The sequence below is a fragment of the Tursiops truncatus genome, chromosome 4, assembly GCF_011762595.2.
Source record: "Tursiops truncatus isolate mTurTru1 chromosome 4, mTurTru1.mat.Y, whole genome shotgun sequence".
NCBI classification, from domain to species: domain Eukaryota; kingdom Metazoa; phylum Chordata; class Mammalia; order Artiodactyla; family Delphinidae; genus Tursiops; species Tursiops truncatus.
In genome coordinates, this window is record NC_047037.1 from 3,825,620 (window position 1) to 3,849,011 (window position 23,392).

General features: G+C 39.8%; 1 protein-coding gene across 5 annotated transcripts in view; it reads right to left on the reverse strand.

The window, feature by feature from the left end:
* UBE2E2 (ubiquitin conjugating enzyme E2 E2) overlaps nucleotides 1–23,392 on the reverse strand; it is a 360,739-nt gene that overhangs the window by 320,003 nt on the left and 17,344 nt on the right. The window lies entirely within an intron of this gene.

The window sequence follows — 23,392 nt, forward strand, 5'->3', positions numbered from 1 at the left end:
CTCATGCTAATAACATATTTCTTTTTATTGTAGTTCTATCCCACTAGACTAGCAATTCCTTGCGAACAAGAGCTAGCTCTTCTTAAAAATATAAATCTACATTTAAATATTACAATTAGTATAACACTATTCCAAATAGGCCAGAAGAGGAAAGGAGATCATCTGTAACCTAACACAAGGTATTATAAACTAAATGTTCTTCTTTACCTTTCAAGTTTTTAAAATACATTTTATAAACCTATAATCATATATGACATATAACATGGCCTACTCCTGTTATATGCATCTTTTCATATTGCTATATAGTTTGCCCATTTGTTTTTATTGGATCTATAACCATCCAAACTAAGAATTAACTTTAGCCATTTCTCTTCATATAACATTGTTTATTTTCACATTTCACTGTTACAAGTAATAGTCTTTATTTTTAATTGTCTTCCACAAGCTAGAGCCCCTTATGCTAAACTACTAAATTAAAGGTTGTGAACATTTCTACTGCTACTGAAGCACATCAACTATTCTTTAAGTTTCTAAGACAATGTTTTTTAACGTTACAGAGAACTGCTTGATAACTTTCTTACAAAATTGAGAAACAGGGTAATGATTTCAATGTGAAGGTATCATTTATAGCCCACCTACTGCCAAAAAGGTTATAAGCAGATTATAACAAGAGAGTTTATACAGTTAGACCATTAAAATATAAAACGAACAGCAAACCCAGAGAACAATGGTTCCTTATCTCGGGGCCGGGGGGGGGGCGCGGGGGGGGGGCTGGAAGTCACTGAAATTTTGATAAACGCCAAGGACACTCCTCCAGATTCCCACATGCACACTATTTTACCTACCATTTCAGAGGGGCTCACAAACTCCCTGAAGCTGATACAAAGAGGATGGCTTAAAAACTCCTGCCAGAGAGAACTAGATGAGAAATTATCCCTATCAAAAGCCTAGGCTAATAAAGTTACTGTAATTAAAATGAAATATAACTCCAAGCTTCCTTGCAGCCAAAGCAAATAGAAAACACAATGGGCTAAATAATTCTCAATGCCTGATAGAAGGAAGCGTGCCAGATCATAAGAGAACTTTTCTCTGAAACTAAATCCTTGAAGAATTTGTCATGTGAATGCTTATAAAAGGAACTCTGGACATTTTAAGAGACAGCTTCATATAGGAGATGCAGAAACATTTACCATATAACTGCATCTTACAAAGTGATAAAATATGAGGGAATGATATTAAAATATAGGACTAGCCATCTTTCTGATGATCTAGTTGGATATAAGGTTAGAAATGAGGTTATGCCACCATCTCCAATCTCATGCTCATTACAGCCTCTGATAACAAAATGAGAAAATTTTCCCTGAGTGCAGACCCAGTCTCAGAATCCTCAAAGCAGTCACTCTCCATACACTGGAGTGGGCATTTGAAACCTTTACATAGGACACAGTAGTGTAATAGAGAATCAGGAATCAGCACAGAAGACGTGTTAAGAGTACAGAAAACAGAGCCAGTCTCAATGTGAATCCTATATTGCAGTTTCTGATCTGCAAGGTTGTAGTAACAACAGTCTCCACTCTCAATAGAGCTGTTGAGAATTAAATAAGTTAATATTGATACATATAAGCTCCCGGACAGAGTCTACTGACCCTCCTACAACTGTGAAGATTAAACAGGGTTGGACAGGGTCTGACATATGTAACTTATCAACTATTAAGCAATCCTTCAAGAATATATATATTTAAAACTTTAGGTTAATACAGAAGCCTTTTCAACTATCAGATTTAATTTAAATGACCTGATTTTTACTTAATAGAGACATTTACTATCAAGGTCACTAGAAGCCCTAATCTTGGCCAGTTTAACTACATCTAGCCTGACTCAGTCCCTTGCTTCCCACTTTTTCTCTTTGCCCAAAGTTTTAAGAAGTTGGAAGATATACTAAGTGGCCTTAAAGAAAACTGACTGATTAAAGAGTTATTTCTCTATGCACATCTATTGAATGTCCAGGATTTTTCAAAGCCATTTGTTCTCGAATGCCTCCATTTGGCTTCAGCTCTGTTGGTCTAGTTAATCTTTAATTCATGTAAAATTACAGCAGAGTCACACCTTACTCCAGAATTAGATTCTGAAGTCATCGTAAGTGGCAAAAGCTGCACACAGTCAAATTTCCTTCGAACACCTCCTTAAACCAGCCAGTGAAGTACCATCCCTCAGTCAGGCCAGCACAGCCAGTCCTCCTCTAGCGCTGCTCTGATCACTGGCCACTCAGCTGAATACCAGATGAAGGGGCTGACGCGGTCCGGAAAGGCTGAAGGCACACTCAGGAGAGGGAGCTGTGCGCACTACGAAACACGATCAAGAACTGAAAGAACATCTCCCGCCTCTCACTGAAGGATACACGTTCACTCATCAGAAGACGGGAATGGCTGAATGACTCTCGCCTACACTCTTTAGACTACATTTCTCCCAAGCATGCTCCCTCTTTCCTTTATGGGAGATTAAGTATACACAGCTGAACTCAGACACAATGCATATGAGATAATGTCTGCACTAAAAATTCTAAAAGTGGTTCTGATGCCATACAACTTCAATGTTTATATATTATAGTTTAATTGTATATAACGTGGCCCATTCTTTTTTGAGGTTTCCATATGCAAACCGGTCAGGAGATGTTTTTATGCTGAATGTTCTAAATTTTTCAATATTCCACTTAACTGGCAGAACTCAGATTCTGTGGAACAATTTCCAATTTCATGACCTGATTGCCTTAACCTCTCCTTCAACAAGGGATTATAGTACAGAATTAAGCTGAAGTCTTAGGGAAATTCTACAGAAATTCCTTTCCTACCTGTAAAAGTGAGAGGAATACCAGTGAGGATGTGCAGTAATTCAGATCACATTGCCTAGTGAGAATTCCCACGTTTAGAAACGGAATCAGATGCCTGTCATTAAGGCAGATTCCATCACCCGATGGAATCATCTACAGAAATGTGTGAAGCTGGGGTGCCACAGGCCAATGAATAATTGCCTTGCTGATGGAAGAAAATGTATTCAACTACAAAAAATGGGCAACATGATCTATATTTCTGCAATAGAGAGAAGTGAGTACACAGTTCATTAGAATTGGGAACTGCACACAGAATACACCTGGCCTGGTATGTGCGACGGACTCTTCTAAAGCTTTATATTAATCAACAATTTTACATGGCAATACTATCCTTTTAAAATACAACACTAAGACTTTTACAGCTTACGAGCCTTTAGGGTTGCTATTTGGGTACAATGGAAAACCAAACTGAATTTGCTAGTGACTTTTTACAAATTACTGTTTCTCTTGTAAAAGGAGCAGGGGAGGAAGAAGTAGTAAATGTCCGCAGAATTACTTTATAAAGCTAATTTCTGGGGGAGAGGTGCAATGGGAAGTGCCTTTGCAAATGAACTTCTATATTCAGCCCACTGTCAAAAAGATGCCTTTCCAATACTCTGGAAGAATTCTTCTTCTTTAGGCCCAAACATCTCTGCTTAAAACATGATATACCCATAGATATAAGTGATACGGAAAAAAGTTATTTTCTGATTTAAACATCAGATAATGAAGAACCAGATATTACAGTACCAGAACAATGATATGTAAAACTAGTCTAGTTTTATAATGTTTCAGCAATTAATAAATTCTCTTATTTTTTGTAGCCTTTGGGTAGGGGTTTTCGAAAAATGGAAAAAAAGAATTAAAAGTCTAGAAAGTCCCCACCGTGGTGGAGACTATTCACTTAACAAGTAGTGACTGAATACCTACGGAGTGCCAGGCAGCGATCCAGGTGCCCTGTCATGGCCTCTCGTAAAATTCTTAGGGAAGACGCACACACGCCACCGTGGTTTAAAAAAGATTTGATGAAATGTTTAATTTTTTCATTGATTATAACCAGGCAGTCTACGCTCAAAATACATTTTATTGCCCATTTTCAACAACCTGAAGCTTCTTGCTCCTCCTTTTGAAAGCTGTCCTTTTATTCGTCCATCCATTTATCCGTAATTGCCCAACCATGGGTATAATTACTGGGGAAGAATGAAAGATGTAAGTATGTAAACATGCAAAGACAGTTTCTGGACTTAAAGAGGCATGGTTCTTCCTCACTTTAGAAAGGTCAAGAGGGAACAAAACCAATCATGTGGTAGATCTAAGAAGAGGTTTAAGGTGCTCGGACAACATATATGAAAGGGCCCTTTAAAACTATAGGATGCTTCTCTAATGTAATATATTATTATTAAACAAAATTGCTTGTTTACTCTGATGGCTTCAATTATTCACGCTATTATTATGGACATCAAGAGTCCCCTACTAACCTGAATAGGTACTTTTAAGAACCAAATAAGGCCTATCGTATCCTTTCTTGATAAGTTTAGTTGTAGCATTTAACTAAAGATATCCAACACTTTGCCAATTCAGTCAAGTTTGAAGAACTTATATCCTTTGAGGGTTTCTAGTCATTTACTATGATTCAGCAGAAAGAAAATGGGATTTAAAGTTAGGATTTGAATCTTGGCTTTGTGTGACCTTCAACAATGTAATCTCTCTGGGATTTGGTCTCCACAACTGCACAAGGAGGGCGAAGATACCTACCTCAGACAGATGTCAGGAAGATTAAATAAATAAGAACACGACAATATTCAGCATAATGTCTATCACATAGGAGAACTCAATATTTCCCTTTTACTTTCTTTAGAACAATGTATAACCTATTTATCATTATCAGTTACATACCCTCTTACCAGACAATAAAACCTTTGCAGGTTTTTTTTTCATTTATGACCCTTCATTCTTATGTAAATGGAACTGTAATCTCAGTATCTTTCACTATCTCATCTTTTGTGTGTGTGTGTGTGTGTGTGTGTGTGTGTGTGTGTGTGTGTGTGTATCCCCACAGTGCCTAAAATACTGGCTAAGCACATTTACTACGCCATAATATATAAGTAGGCCCAAAGGGTATTTTCATTTATAAATGTATTTAATAAAAAGAAAACAAGGAGGAGTATCAGAAATAGGGACCCTCCCAGAAAATGTAGGATGAGCGAAGACCTAAATTCTCTGCACACCACTGCAAACTTATTATTACTAAATTAGTTATTGGAATGCATCATTTTTCTTTAGCTCTAATTCAATAAAATCAGAAACCAAAAAATAATGCGCCTTAGAGTGAATTTTCATTAACTTCCTAACATTATCCATTTGTATAAAAGAGCTCAGTCTTTCAGAACCAAAGTATACATAAACGATTGTACTGGAGAAGGGGCTTTTTGAAAAATGGAAGAAAAGGATAAAATGTCTAGGAAGTCTCCACTGCGGTGGAGACTATTCACTTAACAAGTAGTGAATACAATCTCCAATACAATCATTTCTCCAAGCAGAGTTTCCATTATTTCCTTATAGCAGTGCAATAGAAATGGCAATTAAAACTAGACATTTCAGTTCCTATTAACTGAAAAACTAAGCATGTGCTTACAAATTCACGAACCACCCAACGAAGGCATTATTACAACTGGCCAGCCTCACACACTGCTGTTACTCACTAATCTTCTCTATGTTTTCCTCTTTGATGCACTGTTCTAGTACTCAGCTACAATAAACAAACCTTGTAGAGTTAATTATGCTGCCTTGTATAGTTAATTATGCTGCTGCACTAACAATAAAAAGTTGGCCCTCTTCCACTTTGACTGTAAAAATCTTCATTAAGGAGGCTAATGAACACTAATTTTGAAAAGCAGACTGCACAGTCATGTGACTTGTTAAAAGGTAGAATGTATTTTAGAAAATAAAGTTCCCACAAAGCTAGGCACTAGCTTTATATATAATATATATATATAATCTATCTTTATATATAAATAATGTATGCAAATATGAATCTGTCAACCTACAGTGAGACTATATTACTAAAGATCATTTAGTCTTTCTTGGTTAAGATTTCTGCACAAGGCATATTCATCTTAAAAGTTTCTCCTGGGCTTCCCTGGTGGCGCAGTGGTTGAGAGTCCGCCTGCCGATGCAGGGGACACGGGTTCGTGCCCTGGTCCAGGAAGATCCCACGTGCCGCGGAGCAGCTGGGCCCGTGAGCCATGGCTGCGTGCGTCCGGAGCCTGTGCTCCGCAACGGGAGAGGCCACAACAGTGAGAGGCCCGCGTAACGCAAAAAAAAAAAAAAAAAAAAAAAAAGTTTCTCCTAAGTATGTTTAAAAGGAAAAATAAAAAAACAAAAACTTAAGCATATTTAAAATTTTTCCCACTTAACAATTTACTCTTTTTTTCCATATAAAACTCAGGGTATCTGTTTTTCTATAAAATCACCCTTAATAAGTATAATAATGATGAGATAAAGTTGTACAGGTTTGAAAGAAAAAAATCTCTGTGGCTGGAGGAGGGAAACATCATCAAGGCTGCACCACTGATACACAGTGGCAGCTAAAATATCAAGTGAAAATGAGTAAGTATGCAGTCTAAAGAAAAATCCTGAAGCATCATAATTCTCATAAAAAGGTAAATATTGTCTAAATTGGCATTAGGGGGAACAAAATCTGCTACATCTTATTACATTTAAGTGTTCTGAAGAAGACTGTTTGGTAAGAAAGCCTTAAGGCCAAGAAAAAGAAATACTAGTTACAGACAACTGATTTAAAGAATTTTTAATACCATAAAGGTATTCAGACATTCAATTAGCCTAACCAATGCTTGAAAAAAGGCTGTAAACTTGCCAAAATAATTATGCCTGAACTAATGGCAGAATAATTTTTTTGCTGAGCCAGAGTACGGTATTATTTTAAACATTAAATAAACTATTTCCTTAAATAAAACCATTAACTTCAAAATGAGTATATGCCGCTCTTTCGAGGAAATTCAGAATATCAGATACAAAACAAAAAATCAGGTATAAGGTGGGGGACAGGAGACAGGATGTAGGGTAAAGAACCCAATATTTGAGGTCTGATGGGAAAACTGAGGCTTGTGAACTGAATGAAACATATTTAGAAAAGTGAAACCGTAGCATCTGCCATTATAAAGCTGTTGGGAGCATAAAAGATAAAGCATGAGGACTGATACACAGTAAGTGCTCAACAAATGTTAATATTATTATTCATTATGAAAACTGTTTGTTCATATTACTGGATCTTGTGCAGCACATGAAGAATAACTTTGTTCACCAAAAACCCAAACCAGAATAGTGTTGAAGGTTTTCTTTGCAGTCCCCTTTTTTTAAACTTCAATAGCTATTTGATGTTTTTATAGATCTATTCAATGATAACTATTTTCAAGAAAAGCAGTTACGGCAAGTTATAAGAAAATCAGGGGTTTTAATTGCTTTTATTAACCAATTTATTAACCTAATACCGCTTAAATGGTAATCATTCCATTTTTATCAGCAGAAAGACTTGTGATTTAGTAGAATGTACTGCTTCACTTTTCAATATGATAATTAACCTCAATATCCACCTGCAAAGTACTCCACACTCTCAACAGAATAAAATTATCATCGTCTAAATCATAAAGATTTAGTAAAAATGGTGAAGGCTGTCGTCCCTGCGACACTGTATTCCGAAGAAGCAAAGAAGACTGTAAAAACAGTTTAAAACACACTCCCATACGCTCAAAAAAATAGTCTTTCTGTTCCAAAGTGCATTCCAGCTTTGTGGACTGCTCATGACTGTGCCGGAAAATACAGGGTAAAAGGATGCTTTTACTCTAGAACCTCACCTGAAGAACAAAGCTCTACGCACAGACCACTCACTCTGCAACAGACCTTTATTTGCGTGAGAATGATAGCCAATATATTAAAAACAATGTTAAAAAACCATCGGGCTAGGGAGAAGTGTGATGGAAAGGAAAACAAGGGAGGCTTCTCAGGTGCTAGTAATGTCCTGGTGCCAACAAAGTGGGCTTCACTGAACAAGTAAATTATCAGTGCCTTCAGGATACTCATGGGCTAACGGGCGAGAAGAGAATACACGCGATCACAAGTAAGTCGCAGAGGAAGTGTCGGCTGTCTAGGCCCACGGCAAGAATTCATAGAGCAGAGTAAAGAAGACTGGGCGTGCTGAGGCAGGGCGCTCAGAGCAGGCTCACTGAGATGGCATCTGAGGAAAGAATGAAGGTCAGGGAGCAAGTCACGCAGCTTTTAAAAGAAGAGCAACCCAGGCAGAGGACAGAGCCAGGGCAGAGACCACGGGGTGGAAGCGCGTCTGGCACGTCTGGAGAACAGCAGAGGCTGATGCAGCAGGCGCAGAGGAGTCAAGAGGATGTGCAGTGAGGACCGGGAGATGGACAGGGACCTGATCACTTAGCATTTCACAGGTCACTGTAACGGGAATCCGAGGAGTAAAGCGATCTGACTTCCATTTCTTTTCTTTTTTTTTTTTTTTTTTTTTTCGGTACGCGGGCCTCTCACTGTTGTGGCCTCTCCCGCTGCGGAGCACAGGCTCTGGACGCACAGGCTCATTGGCCATGGCTCACGGGCCCATCCGGTCCGCGGCATGTGGGATCTTCCCGGACCGGGGCACGAACCCGCGGCCCATGCATCGGCAGGCGGACTCTCAACTACTGCGCCAGCAGGGAAGCCCCTGACTTCCATTTTTAAAGGACCATTCTCTCATGTTAAGAACTGACTACAGAGAAGGAAAGATAGAAGTGGGGAGACATGGTAGGAATTCAAGCAAGAAATAAATGAAGATGGCTTGGACCAAAACAGTAACAACAAGGAAGGCAGCAGTGGTTGGACTCAAGGTATGTTCTGAAGGTCAGGTTAAAAAGATGTGGTGACAGGATGGATGCAGAAGAGACAGAGAGAGAGATCAAGAATAGCTCCAGGGTGTTTTGCTAACTGGAAAGATGAGTTGCTGCTATTAACTGAGATGCAAAGACTGTGGATGAAGCCGACTTGGAAGGGAAAACAGGAGTTCAGTTTTGGACTTGTTACTTTTGAGGTGTCTATTAAATACTCAAATGGAGTGTTGAGTAGGAAGCTAGACATAGAGGTTAAATATTAAATGATAGGGTTTATTTTATAGACAGCTAAACAAAAATAATTTTAAACAATAAGATTAAATCTTAACTGTTAACATCAACTTGACTAGCTAATCAATATAATGAAGTTTTTCAATATTATTCATCTTTATTTAGTACATCTATGTAATGCTCTATCATTAAAGGTCACAAAAAAAGTGAATATGGGCAAACAGAGAAAATACTTAGGCTATCCAGTCAGCTTAAATAATCACAGCGCAACAATACAGAAGGCTTAATTTGCCCCTATAGTAGATGTATAATGCTTAGAGGTGAAAATGCCCAAAGACTCTGTCAGATTTCATCTGTATCTTTCACTGCAGATACAGTAAGCCCTGCAGGATTGTAATGGCATCATAAATGGTACTACTGTGCACCAAAGAAACAAAACTATTTAGTGACAGCTTTTCTGCCTAAACAAAATAACTGGATCATGACTGTTTACTAATGACAACATGGTACAACCAGAATTGAGTATTGATGGTTAATATAAGAACACTGCTATGCAGCGACACACACTGCCGTATTTCAAGCATTACCCAAGTTAGCTGTTTACCTAATAAGATTTTTTTTTTAATTTTAAAGGCTAGTGCATTAGCACAACTTTAAAACAAAACAAAAGTTAATTAACCCTGTAAGAATTATGAAGCTAAAGAATCATAATTTAAGTGAAATGGAGGGAGGCAAGATTGTCAATGAAATAAATGAAAAAAGGGAATTGCCAGTTAATAAAATGTGATAAAATGTGAATGTTTAGCCAATTATCCAAACCTTAAATATTAAGCAATAAGGAATAAAGGGAAATTACTGAGACGCCCACTCTCCCAGTCGGTATTTCCAAAATTCAACTGGCTGCTCTGCAATTAAAATATATATATATATATATACACACACACACACACACACATATATATACACATATGTATGTGTGTGTGTGTATGTATGTATGTATGCATGAGTATATATATATATAAAAAAACCAAGGACAAGGCTGGTGCCATGGAGCAAGACCCTATATATCTCAAATAATGGAAACTGGGAAGAAGTGGGAATTATACTTTTAAAAGAGGAATAAAAGTTGAAATCATTCCAACTCCGTTCCAAAGGGCTCATTTTGCAATTCTTTACATTAAGAGGGTATAACTTCTTTCTACTCAAAGTCCAATTATCATCAACCCAAGGATGAAATACCAGCATAGCTTTTAGAACCTCCTCTGCTTTATCACCCAATAATTTACACAGCACCAAGCTTACAGATACTCAATGTTCCCCAAATCTGAATTTATTCTGATCTCATCCTTTTCCCTCTTATTTCACCTTCCTCCTTTCATGGGCTCTCTTAAACCTCCCACTCCCATTCAATTTATTTGACTAGCATTTTTTATTATAAAACTGAATGTTTTCATTATGCTTAGTGAAAGAAGCTAGACACGAAAGGCCACACCTTGTATGATTCCATTGATGTGAAATGTCCGGAACAGACCGGTCCACAGAGATAGAGATGGTCAACCGGTGGCTGCCAGGGACTGGCAGCGGCGAGAATGGGAAATGACTGCTATTAGGTTTGGGGTTTCTTGTGGGGTGATGAAAGTGCTCTGGAAATAGTAGTGGCGAGGCTGCACGACTTCATGAGTACATCAAAACCACTGGACGACACACTTTCAAAGGGTGCATTTTATGATACATAAACTATATCTCAATTTAAAAGAAGACAGTACCCCAAGATCCTTTATAGGGCATTAGGTAAAATCCTTACACACCTCAATAACTCAGCAGTTCCGTGATCTATCACTGCATTACACAGTAAGGTCCTAAATGAACAAGAGAACGTTAAACTCAGTATCCTCTGTTTTAGAGGGGAGGGAAATGCAAAACTCATTTTAGAAATATAGAAATTTGTAAACTTGAAAGGACACATTTCAGTTGTTCAACGAACTCAGTCATGCAGAACGCTTCATCTTCCAAAAACACACAATTTGACAATTTTTCCATCTTACTCTTCTTTCTCCAACTATTGCATCAATCCTGTGCACTGGCTTTTAAAAACAGCCTCTCCCCCACTGTCTTCCGGGGGACAATCCCACCCAGCCGTCAAGGTTCATTCTGGAACCCCTGGCTGTCCCAGCCGCCACTGGTTTGTTTCTTTTAACTGCTACCAGACGTGTGGCCTGCCTCTGATGGCTTAGCATTATACAACCCTCTATAATTTGCAGGGTGCTTTGGTGTCGTGGGAGCTTCCATACACGTTGCTGTGTCTGCTCTTTCTTTCACTCTACGAGGTAGGCAGAGTAAGGAAAGACAAGGGGCTTGGTCAACTTCTCAGTGGCAGATCCTGGACTAAAATTCAGAGGTTCTGACTCCAATGAGAAAGAGGTGCTCAAAAGGGTTTTGGTGAATAAATGAACAAGACTGCTAGATGAATTATCTTACTACTTCAATACACCACACTTCCTTTGTATACTGTCTGATAATTTTCTCTATTTCGAGTGAGTCAGCCTTATTATAACAATTAAGATTATAAGCTCCTAAAGTCAAGAAGCCATATCTTACAGTTATCCCACATCCCCAAAGCACTAAGGACTTGGAGGTAAGCTGATTAAAAATGCCAAGAGCTACTACCCATGTACACTGAATACACTCATGGCTGTTGAACTGTATCATCAGAAAAGTTTTTCAAACTGGAAAACACTGAAAAAATTTTTTATCTTAAAAAAAGATTTCCCATCCCCTCCCAGAAACTTGTATGAGAGCTTAAAACCAAACTTCAGCTCATGTTATGAAGAAATATTTAACAAATATATTAAGATTCTATTTATTAACTGCATTATACAGAATATTTTTTAGCTTAAGTAGGAGCTTATACCTTTCAACAACTATTACTCTCCCAAACTACTGATGGTGGTAGGCCCTGCTACAAGACACAGGAACTAAGGCAACTTACATACCTGTGAGAATGAAGCAAAGTACCTCACATGGAGAGTAATTACCATAAAGAACTAAAGATTACAATTTAAGGAAAAAAGACAAAGCTGACAATAAATACAACCCCAATTAATGAGCTCTGTAAACATGAAAAAGTAATGAGTTAATTTAGTATTTAGTGATAAAATGTTCGCTACAACCTCCCAATGAATTTTCTAATCATCTTCTTTTTACTGACCTCAGCCCAGCTGAGATGTCCACATACAAACGAAAATGGAACATCTTTATCAAGAAATATTGACCACCAAGCAGTACGCTTAGCTTTTTAGAGAAAAATAAAACATTCAGAAGTTCTCTGCCTTAATAACTTAATAATGCCAAAAATAGTTGAGTGCCTCTTACATGCAATATACCATACTGAGAAGTTAGTGAATTACATAGATCATATGCCTTCACCATCCTCAAAACAAAGGAAGACAGTAAATGCATGTAACCCTTATAAATAACACTAACCGCATCAACGACTAACAGTTATGGAGCCGTATGTGGCAGGCACTACCCTTCAGTCCTTTACATACGCTAACTCACATAATCGTCACACAAACTCGTGGGACTTTACAGGTAAGGGAACTGAGGCACAGAGAAGTTGTATAACTAGACCAAGAGGGTAAATATAGAAAACCTAGGCAGTCTCCGTGCAAGAAACAACTGTGCAGTACTGCCTCTCTAACCCAAAGGAACATGTGCTGTGGGTACGCTGAGAGCAGAGAAAATCATAGAACAAAGGTGACATCTGAGCTAGACCTTGAAGCCCAGATGGAAGACACGGAGAGAAGGCTATGCTTATGCACCTGTGTAGGGAAAGGCTTTCCGGCTCTGCTATTGCTATTTGGCCTCTTCACACACGGACACAGGCAGGAACGGTGACAGAGAGACAGGCAAGCCACACACCCACAGGAAATGTCCGCAAGTACACCTGAGCCAACCCTGGCTCTAAAAGCAGCCTTTGCTGTTCTCCAAGTACTACATCCCTGACAGCTCTCTCTCAGTGACAGAAGTGAAGAGCACTCGGCTGTGTGTTCCAAGAGAACGGGAAGCAGATGCAGTCAGCATTGACTTCTTCTCTAGTGAGAAGCACACTAGATTAAGAGGAAGGCAATAAATGACGACACACGCGCAGCCGGCTGTGGTCAGTCCGTGGTCACAGCCAGGCTGCGCGTTCTCAAAAGTGTTCCTAATTCAGCTGGCCCCTGAGCCTGACTGGCCAACATTCCCGTGGGCAGTATCGTGCTTGAGCCCTCTTGAGCCCAGCTATGGAGTCTGGTTGAATAGGTCATATGAACAATCTTGAAAAATTACACAATAAATTACTCTTGAAATCTCAGGGTGGCTTGATAGTCTTTATTCACTTATTACTTTCCTGGTGGGGAGAGGAATTATGACCTTACTCCACTTTTCATTCACTTAAACATTTCATTCATGATCAATTTCAGACCCGCTCACCAAGGACTGAGTGCTCTGCCCTTCCTTCTTGGCTTCAGAGAACCCTCTCTGCTGGCTTCCCCCCGCTCCCTGGAGGGCCAGCTCCTTAGGCCTCCTTCACGGCCCCTTCTCCTTTACCCATCTCCAGATGCTATGCTTTCAGCGGGTCTAGTCCTGGGTCCGCTTCCTCTCCCATACCCTTTCCATACAGAAACGCATCAATTCCTGCGGACTTAAATATCTTGATTACGACACCTCTCTTGATGTTTCCAGCTCTCCGTGACTCCAACTCACGCTCAGCTGCCTGTCTCACATCTCCGTTTGGATGTCTCGCAGACATTCCCCAGCTGACACAGTCCAACAGGACTCCTGGTCCGCTTCCCTCCGCAAACCTTCCCCATCCAAGAACAGGCAGCACGCTTTCCCCACCAGACCCAAACCCAACCTGACTGCTCCCTTTCCTGTAACATCCCCCCAGCTCTGCCATGGATCCAGCAGCAAGCCCTGTCAATTCTCCTTCGAGATACACACCTCACTTTACCCTCCTTCCCTCTCCGCTGCCGCCACCCTCATCCAGAATACCATCCTCTCGCAGCCTCCATGCCCCTCCAGCCCGCAGTCAGTTCAATCTGCATGAAACCCGAACCCTGCTCGACCCGGCCCGGCCTCACCCTGCACTTGACCTTGTGGCACAGCAGCCCCAGGCAAGCTCCACGGTCCCCTGAACCCAGCCACACCGGACCCCTCCCAGCTCAAACACCACGCCTCCGCGCGCTTCGGACTCTCAGCACAGGTGACTTTCGACAGCCGGGGGGCCTCCACGCCTCTGCTCCACGGGGCGCTCGGTTTCGAGGTCACCTCCTTAGAAAAGCCTTCCAAACCCAAAGTACAAATAGGTCCCCACTCTAAAATTCATCCCGTTTGTCGTCTTCATCGCAAGTGTTTTATCTGCTCACTGCCCCCTCCCCGTGAAGTAGTTTCGGATTCTTATCCCAGTCTGACCTCACAGCTGAAGCGTAAGCGCCGCAGGGGCTGGAGACCCACTGTCTCGTTTGTAATTGCATCCCTGAGACCCAGCGCAGTGCTGACCACACAACAGGCTCCCAGGAAACATTTGTTTAGTGTTAAACGACTACCAATATTAATCTCAAAATACACCCTACTCAGCTTATTTTATTGTTCACTTAACCTGGTAATAGTTATTTTCTCAATACAACAGCACCTTACACATTCTTACTCAAAAATGTAATTTTATTTTGCTGTTTCTCAGACCCCAATACCATCCTGAGCCTATTCAAAGGCTTCCCTAGTAATCTCTGACCAGCTGCTTTGTCAAACATGATGGTTATTCTTATCCCTCTGACAAATTCTTACTCCTCAACAATGTGGCAAAATGCATTTCTGCTCTCTCCTACCCAGAGTCCAATAAGCACTTAGAAACTGAGACGCTTATGCTAAGCCATAGGGATCAGTATGTCAATAGGCCCCCTCCTTCCCAAGCCTCCAGCAGACTACAGGGCATCAATCCCAACAGTCCTTGACTATGCCTATGTTATAAAGGTAATGTTGTAAGCACATAAATATCCATGGAAGCCTGCCTGATCTCCTACCTAGACACGTGTGCTTACTCAAATATACTCTCCACTTCGTAGATCAGTCAAAACTCCCCCGCTGGATCCCTAGCTGATGGGCCGGACCACGGAGGAGCTGAAGGTCACTGGGTGCATTTACACGTATGTGTCCAACTGAACATCCATCTCTGACTACCTTCCACACAGAAGAGGGAAAATCTGCTCAACCGAAATTTACCATCTCCAAAATCCACAGTCAGGAGTCCCCTGCTGGCTGATGACAAAGCTACACTCAATTTCATCATGTCCCAGTCCAAACCCCTAACTTCCTAAAATGATGGCAAGCAGGGGAATGACCAAGTGTTTCAAGTATGGAGAATGATGACGTCAGAAACCATGCACAACTCGATTTCTCTGTCAGCAGCCAACCCACTACCCCACACCTCTGGTGAGCTCAAAAACTGGAAGAACTGTTAACAGTTTTTCCCTGCTTGAAAGTTGGACACATCTGGCCCGTACATAATTTGGAGAAGGAGAAAGAATTTTAGATAGCTACCATATGATGATCTTGATAAATACTTACTGAACGTTTTATCACCTATATTTACATATTTGGGGAGACTACCCTACATTTATTACCTAAAACACTTGGTCCATCATATTATTCAGATACTATCTATAATTCATATTCCATGGTTTTTAAATATGTTTCACCTTATACAACATAGGAAGTTATTAATTTCCCATTAATGCATATAATTAAGAACAGACTAGGTCTGCTACACAAATACTGGAGGCTTCTTCTAACGTTATCTTTGTGGTTCATTTTACCTTTTAGGCAAAGCTAACTTATAATGAGGTTCTTTTGGTACTGCAATAACTAAAGCCACTTAGAGATAGTCCAGGCCGCTTAAGTAGTGCAGAAAGTGCCTTATACCTAACTCAAATTTAAAGCAAAATGCACAAGGTTTTGTTTCAATGTATCTATTCTATGAACTCTAAAAATTTCTAAAGGATTTGACACCAATGCAACAGGACTGTAAATTTAATTTCTTTCCCCCTCTTAAAATTTGTCCTTCCTTTCCCCCACCTCAAATCCCAGTTGTTTGAAAGCAGTATCATAACACCGTTCCATATCATTTATGAACCAAGCTGTGATACATGAGGGCTTGGCTAAGAAGACAAATACTTTCTCTTACACTGCAGAATATGACAGGCAACACAGAAAGAACTGAAAGAGTCCTCCTAGCCAATCCCACCCTACCTTAGTTAAGAAGGCCTGACTCCCAAACCCTTATTCTACTTTCTCAGATTCTAGACCACTGTCCCTGCCCCAGCAGGGTCAGGCTAGCCCTAGTCCCCCTGCTGCAGACCCCCTTCCTCACCCCCTGGACACCTGGAATCCAAAGACTGCACGTGTTGGGCTGCACTGCCTGCTAGCTTGAGCCTAAAGCCAGAATGTCCACTGCCTAAGGCAATAAGCAGTGCTGCCACTCTTCAGAAACTCTGCCCTGGCTGCAGAAAGGGTTTCCCTCCAGCACTTGCGCTGAATCTGTCACCTTCTTCCAGTTCATCACTTGTATGCAGGTCTCAGAACATTCTGCTCCCACACATTAGGCCACAGAATTTTGCCCCAGCCTACAGACGTGACAGCCATCTTTCCACAAGACTGGACAAAACTTTTAAAATAAATATCACTTAATAAGATCATAAATAAAACAGCAGTCCACATGAACGCATAAAGAGCAGCGGTAGTTTCTTTAGTATAGTCTGTCATTTGAAATCTTTGAAAGTCTGAATTTTCTTTTAATTCTAAGATGCTTAGCTCATGGAAAAATTATGTCAGAAAAAACACATACCAAATAAAATATAAATTTTCTTCATTAACGTTTATTCAATTTCTAAGGATGCAAATATTTTTTCCAGGACCAAAGGGAGGAGGGGGAAACCATGAGAATTCCAAACAGTGTGTTACATAGTTTGATAGACTTGAAGGTATGTTTACTGGCCAAATGAATATTCAAAAGATTTGCATTAGATGACTGTCAATTTATACTGGCATTTGAATAACACTAAAATTTTTATTTCTTCACTATGTCATATAAGTGGAGTTTATGAAATAACATGTCATAATCCGGGGCCGATGAAATTACTGCATATTAGTTAATGTCTCGAAACCCCACACCAGGCTCTTATTTCCACATGTTCTTCATGTATCATCCTTTTCTTATAAATTTCTTATAAATTTCTTATAAATTTGAAAGCTATAAATAGAAAAGGAAATAAAAGCCTCACTTACTAATTCATATATGGAACTGATAACAAATAAACTGGCTGTTTTAAATAAAATAGCCAGGCCAATATACATGCCACAGGCTCCAAGAAGGCAAAGGAGAGAGAAAAAATGAGTCACAATCCATGATGAGGAAGACAAAGCTGATAAATTATACTTCATCCGTCTGGAATCCCGCAGCTGGGAAATACCATCCTAGTACTACCTTGCATCTGACACCTGAAAATCCCTCTGAAATGAGCAAACAGGGTCATTTTCAATCCCTCCAGAGACAGGGCACACACTAACTACCTCCTGAAGCCGTCCATTATTTCTCTGGACAGCTCTGAATGAAGACGGAGCCTTTTCATCAAGAAGAAAATAGTTTCCTTCTAATTTAACACAGCACTGCTCGTTCTACACCCTGAAACCACGCAGAATCGGATGAATCGCTCTTCCATTTGATGGCTCTGAAAACAGTTAAACACAGCTATGATGACCCCCCACTCCACTAGACAAGGTAACTCCAACTCCTTTCAAATGTACTCTGTGATCATGGATAGGAATTCCCAAGTCTCCTTGTTTATGTTTTTTTTTTTTGAGGTTCATATTTTTTTAACATCTTTATTGGAGTATAATTGCTTTACAATGGTGTGTTAGTTTCTGCTTTATAACAAAGTGAATCAGCTATACATGTACATATATCCCCATATCTCCTCCCTCTTGCATCTCCCTCCCACGCTCCCTATCCCACCCCTCTAGGTGGACACAAAGTTAATTGTATCTAGATTTTCTAAGTGTATAAAACATATCCATTCTGTCAATGCAATAAGCAACACACTGACCTATCAGAGCTGAATGCTGGACCCGGCTTTGTCATGAAACTGTACTTCCTTGGAGAAGCGCTGTTTTCTCTCTGGGCTGGAGAAAGTGCCAGACCATAAGGTTTCCTGCTTCAATATCCTACGAGTCTATCTAAAGGGAATGCTTTCAGGAACTTCCCTGGTGGTCCAGTGGGTAAGACTCTGTGCTCCCAATGCATGGGGCCCGGGTTCAATCCCTGGTCGGGGAACTAGATACCACATGCATGACGCAACTAAGAAGGCTGCATGCCACAACTAAGACCCAGCGCAGCCATAAATAAATAAATACTTACTAAAAATAAATTAAAACAATGTTTTCAATACCGCTTTCATTTTGTTAAAAATTTAAAATTAAATATTTAACCAATACTTTATAATATTAATATTTACAAGGGTCCTTTACTTACTTAAGGGCACTATGTGTAATGCTCTAAAAAGTAAGTTAGTTAGGGGTCCCTGGCTATTAGACTATAATGGTGGTCGGTAGGAAGGGAGGGGGAAGACAAATGAATACATAGCTACAAACACCCTTAAAAAGGTCAAAATGACCTTCTAGTTTAATATTACCTGAAATTAAAGTTAAGCATAAATTTAAGCTTGAGAAGTGTTTATTTTTCTAGGACTGTAACTATGTGACACAGTAGTCACTGGTCATATACGATTACCTAAATTTAAATTACGTAAAATTAGAAATTAATTTACTCAGTTGGATTAGCCACCTTTCAAGTGCTAAATAGCCACTGCACTGGATGACAGATACAGAACACGTCCATCATAAGAGAAAGTTCTATGGGGCAGTGCTGTTCCAGATTGATTCACCTATGTCTATCTTGCAAACAGAAGACAGCACGGCAAAGACCCAAAACCCTTGGTCTCTTAACGTCAGAAACACCAAGGCTGAAATCCTAGTTGTGCCACTTACTTGCTGTGTGACCTTGAACAGGTCATTTAACCTGTCTGAGCCCATCTTCCCACCTATAAAATACTATCTAAAACTAGTATCTACCTCATGAGAGTTATGACAATTAAGTGAGATAATGCTGGTTAATTACAGCAGGCAGTACACGGCCTCAAACACTGGCGGCATTCAACAGACGTCAGCTTTCTAGTATAAGCAACTGTATTTATTCACTCATAGGTACACTGAACCTCAAATGAATGCTAAGATTTGAAATACAGAGATTAAAGAAAGAGCTCTCAGGCTTCCCTGGTGGCGCAGTGGTTGAGAGTCCGCCTGCCGATGCAGGGGACACGGGTTCGTGCCCCGGCCCGGGAAGATCCCACATGCCGCGGAGCGGCTGGGCCCGTGAGCCATGGGCGCTGAGCCTGCGCGTCCGGAGCCTGTACTCCGCAACGGGAGAGGGCACAACAGTGAGAGGCCCGCGTAACGCAAAAAAAAAAAAAAAAAAAAAAAAGACGCACTGCAGCGTTCTGCTAACCAATACACATTTACATCACTTTTCAGTTATTCGTACTATTTATTTACTAATAATCTTCCTTGCTCCAGGAGTCTGAGATGGCTTTAAAAAAATGTATGTGGTAGAAAAGTATAAAATGAAGAGAAGATATAAGGTGGAAAAAAAGAGTAAGAAAATAAAATACAACCAGAGTTGAGGTTTCTACACAAAATGTAGTTAAATACTAAAATTGAAGAATAAATAAGGCTCACAGTTTCAGGGCAACCAAAGTAAAGAAGGGAAGCACGATCAATTTTAAGATTTGCAGAGCCCATAGATATTGGCAGTTCCTGCCAACAGTACCATCATTTTCCTGGTCTTGGTTCTTTAAGCATTTTATGTCTTATCTCTCAATTAGTTGTAACCAGCTCTGTAGGATTAGGAACTGCATCTGCATATCTTCTTGCAGACTACACTTGTCCTACCACAGATCTAATATTAAGCCCTCAGTAAATACTGAAACGTAGGGGAACATGACCTAGAATCAGGCTGAGTAACAGGGAAAAACAATTTGGCATTAAAAGTGCAGACCCCGAATTAGGAACTGTCAAATGTAAAGAAATCCTTTACCTGGACCAGTGCCGGTAATAATAACATAGCACGAACATATACACCCATACAAACACACACACGAGGGAATGTTATAGAAATCACTACACTCACAGAATTACTTTTCAAAATGTTCCAACTAAATATTGTTTTATGGAATTCAGAAATATAAATCAAGCACAGTATAAATGATACTTTGGATTGCCTCACATGTTGATTTTTTTCTTTTTTTTCCCCTTAACTGAAGCACAAATAGCTAGCCACAAATGTAATTTTTAATGTATTTCTCTATCTACTCACACATGTTGGAAAATAAAGGATGAAAGATCAGAAAACCTGGGTTCAAATCCAAATCAATCATTTCTAGTTGTGCAACCCTGGGCAAATTATTTAATCCCAGGGGCCTCACAGAAAAGACTAAACTGCATCATATATGAAAATCCTTTAAAAGCTACAAAATGCTACATAAATATTACTATAGTAACCAAAAAAAGAAAAACAATTAGTGACAATAATTAGATTTTCACATTGTTGGTTCTTTGTAGAGATCACACCTAAATAGACACTAACCCCAATTTCTACCTCAATGCTTTCCTGTTCTGTAATATAGTTTTGAAAAATGTTAACCCACACACACAGTTTTCCTACATACTGTTTCAGTTACTAGGATCTGGAAAATACATTTTCCTCTATTAAGTGGCTCTCATCAACAGGAAGGTGAGACAGTGGGGTAAGGTTTATGTCTAGTCATGGCCTCCTCTATTCTAGCAATGCCTTCACTAATGAGTTAAAACAATGAAAAGTAAATGAGACGACTTACAGTTTCTGATTCAAAACTTACTACATCAAGACTGCGGTACTGGCAGAAGGACAGATAGACACAGATCAATGGAATGAAATTGAGAGTTCAGAAATAAAGCTTCACATATACGATCCATTGATTTTTCAAAAAGGATATGAAGCCAATTCAATGGGGAAAATGGTCTTTGTAGCAATGGTGCAGGGATAACTGGGATATCCACAAGGAAAACAATGAAGCTGGACCTCTACCTCACACCATATACAAAATGGATCAGAGATCAAAATATAAAAGCTAAAACTAAAAAAAAACTCTTACTAGAAAACTGTAGGCGTAAATCTTCTTAGTCTTGGATTAGGCAATGATTTCATAGAAATGACGCCAAACGCGCAAAGTAACAAAAGAAGAAGTAGGTAAGTTGGACTTCATCAAAACTTAAAACTTTTATGCTTCAAAAGTAACTATCAAGGAAGTGAAAACACTATCCACAGAATGAAAGAAAATATTTGCAAACCATATATCTGATACGAGACCTGTATTCAAAATAAATAACACAACTCAGCAACAAAAAGACAAAACTCAACTTAAAAATGGTCAAAGAATTTGAATAGACATTTCTCCAAAGAAGATATAAAAATGTCCTATAAGCATATGAAAAGATGGTCATCATCATCATCATTCAACAGGGTAATTCAAATCAAAACCACAATGACATACTACTTCACACCTGCTAGGATGGCTATGTTAAAAGACAGAAAGTAACAACTGCTGAGGCTATGGAGAAACTGGAACTTTGATACACTGCTGGGAGGAAGGCAAAATGGTACAGCCACTCTGGAATACAGTCTGGCAGTTCCCCAAAGGGTTAAACACAGTCACTATATGACCCAGCAATTCTACTCCTGGGTATATATCCAAGAGAAATGAACACAAATGTCCACACAAAACCCTGTACACCAATGTTCAGAGCAGCATTACTCACAATAACCAAAAAGTGGAAACAGTCCAAACATCCATCAGCCGATGAACAGACAGATAAAATGTAGCATATCCTCACAATGGAATATTATTCAAAGACATAAATTAAGTACTGATGGCACTACAACATGGATGAACCTTGAAAACATGATGCTTCTTGAAAGAAGCCAGTCACAAAAGGCCACATACTGTATGATTCCGTGTATATGAAATGTCCAGACGGCAAATCTATGGTGACAGCGAGGAGACTGATGGTTGCCTAGGGCTGGGTGGTGGCAAAATTGAGAGGGACTGGGAAAGGGGTGATTGCTAAAAGGTGCCGTGTTATCCTTCTGGGGCGGCCAAAATGTGAAACCGATTGGGACGGAGGTAAGACTGTGAAGACACTAAAAGCCACTGGATTTTATACTGTAAATTACACATCTCAATAAAGCTGTTACAATTAAAAAATAAAGCAGAGCCTGTGTTCAGTGAGTAGATAATTGAAACATAACAATAAGAGTAAAAACTGCTAATATAACTGAATTACATCCTCTTTTTTAGTATCTCCTCCTTTTATTTGCTCAATTAGTAAATCAAAAGTCAAATCCAAACGGATCATTTTACCACAGTCTCTACTTGCAAGAAGTAATAAGGATCTCTGTCAGCTCCATGCTCATAGAGCTAATATAAACTTGGGCAGTATCAGATCATAACAGAATTTGAACTTAGCTTTTCTCTGCAATAAAGAGAAACAGGTTATCCTTAGGATGACAGAAATTTTAATGCAGAAATTTTTCTAGCTAGCTGCCAGTTTTCCACTAACCTCAGGGAAATATAAATGAAAACACTAACACATTTACAGATTTAAAATCTGTGTTTCTGACAACTGTGAAGAGTCCTAAAGTCACAACTTAGTCATCTACAAGCTAAGCTGGTGTGCAGGGCACTGAGGTCGTGAGCAACTCTAGCCAACAGCCCAGCACCTCCAACTCAGCTGGCGGCACCAAAACATTTATGGATCTGCAGCGGTCTCAGGAGAGAGCCCCTGCAAATGTCATGGGTCAATTATGATATCAATCATAAATGAGAGTAAGGATTTCCCTGGTGGCGCAGTGGTTAAGAATCCGCCTGCCAATGCAGGGGACACAGGTTCGAGCCCTGGTCTGGAAAGATCCCACATACCACGGAGTAACTAAGGCCATGCACCACAACTACTGAGCCCGTGTGCCACAACTACAGAAGCCTGTGCGCCTAGAGCCCGTGTTCCGCAACAAGAGAAGCCACCGCAATGAGAAGCCTGCACACCGCAATGAAGAGCAGCCCCCGCTCGCCGCAGCTAGAGAAAGCCAGCGTGCAGGAACAAAGACCCAACGCAGCCAAAAAATAAATGAATTTATTTAAAAAAACATAAGACTAAGCAAAATACATTCTACTATTTACAGAGACTACTCTACGTATATAACCAAATTTCA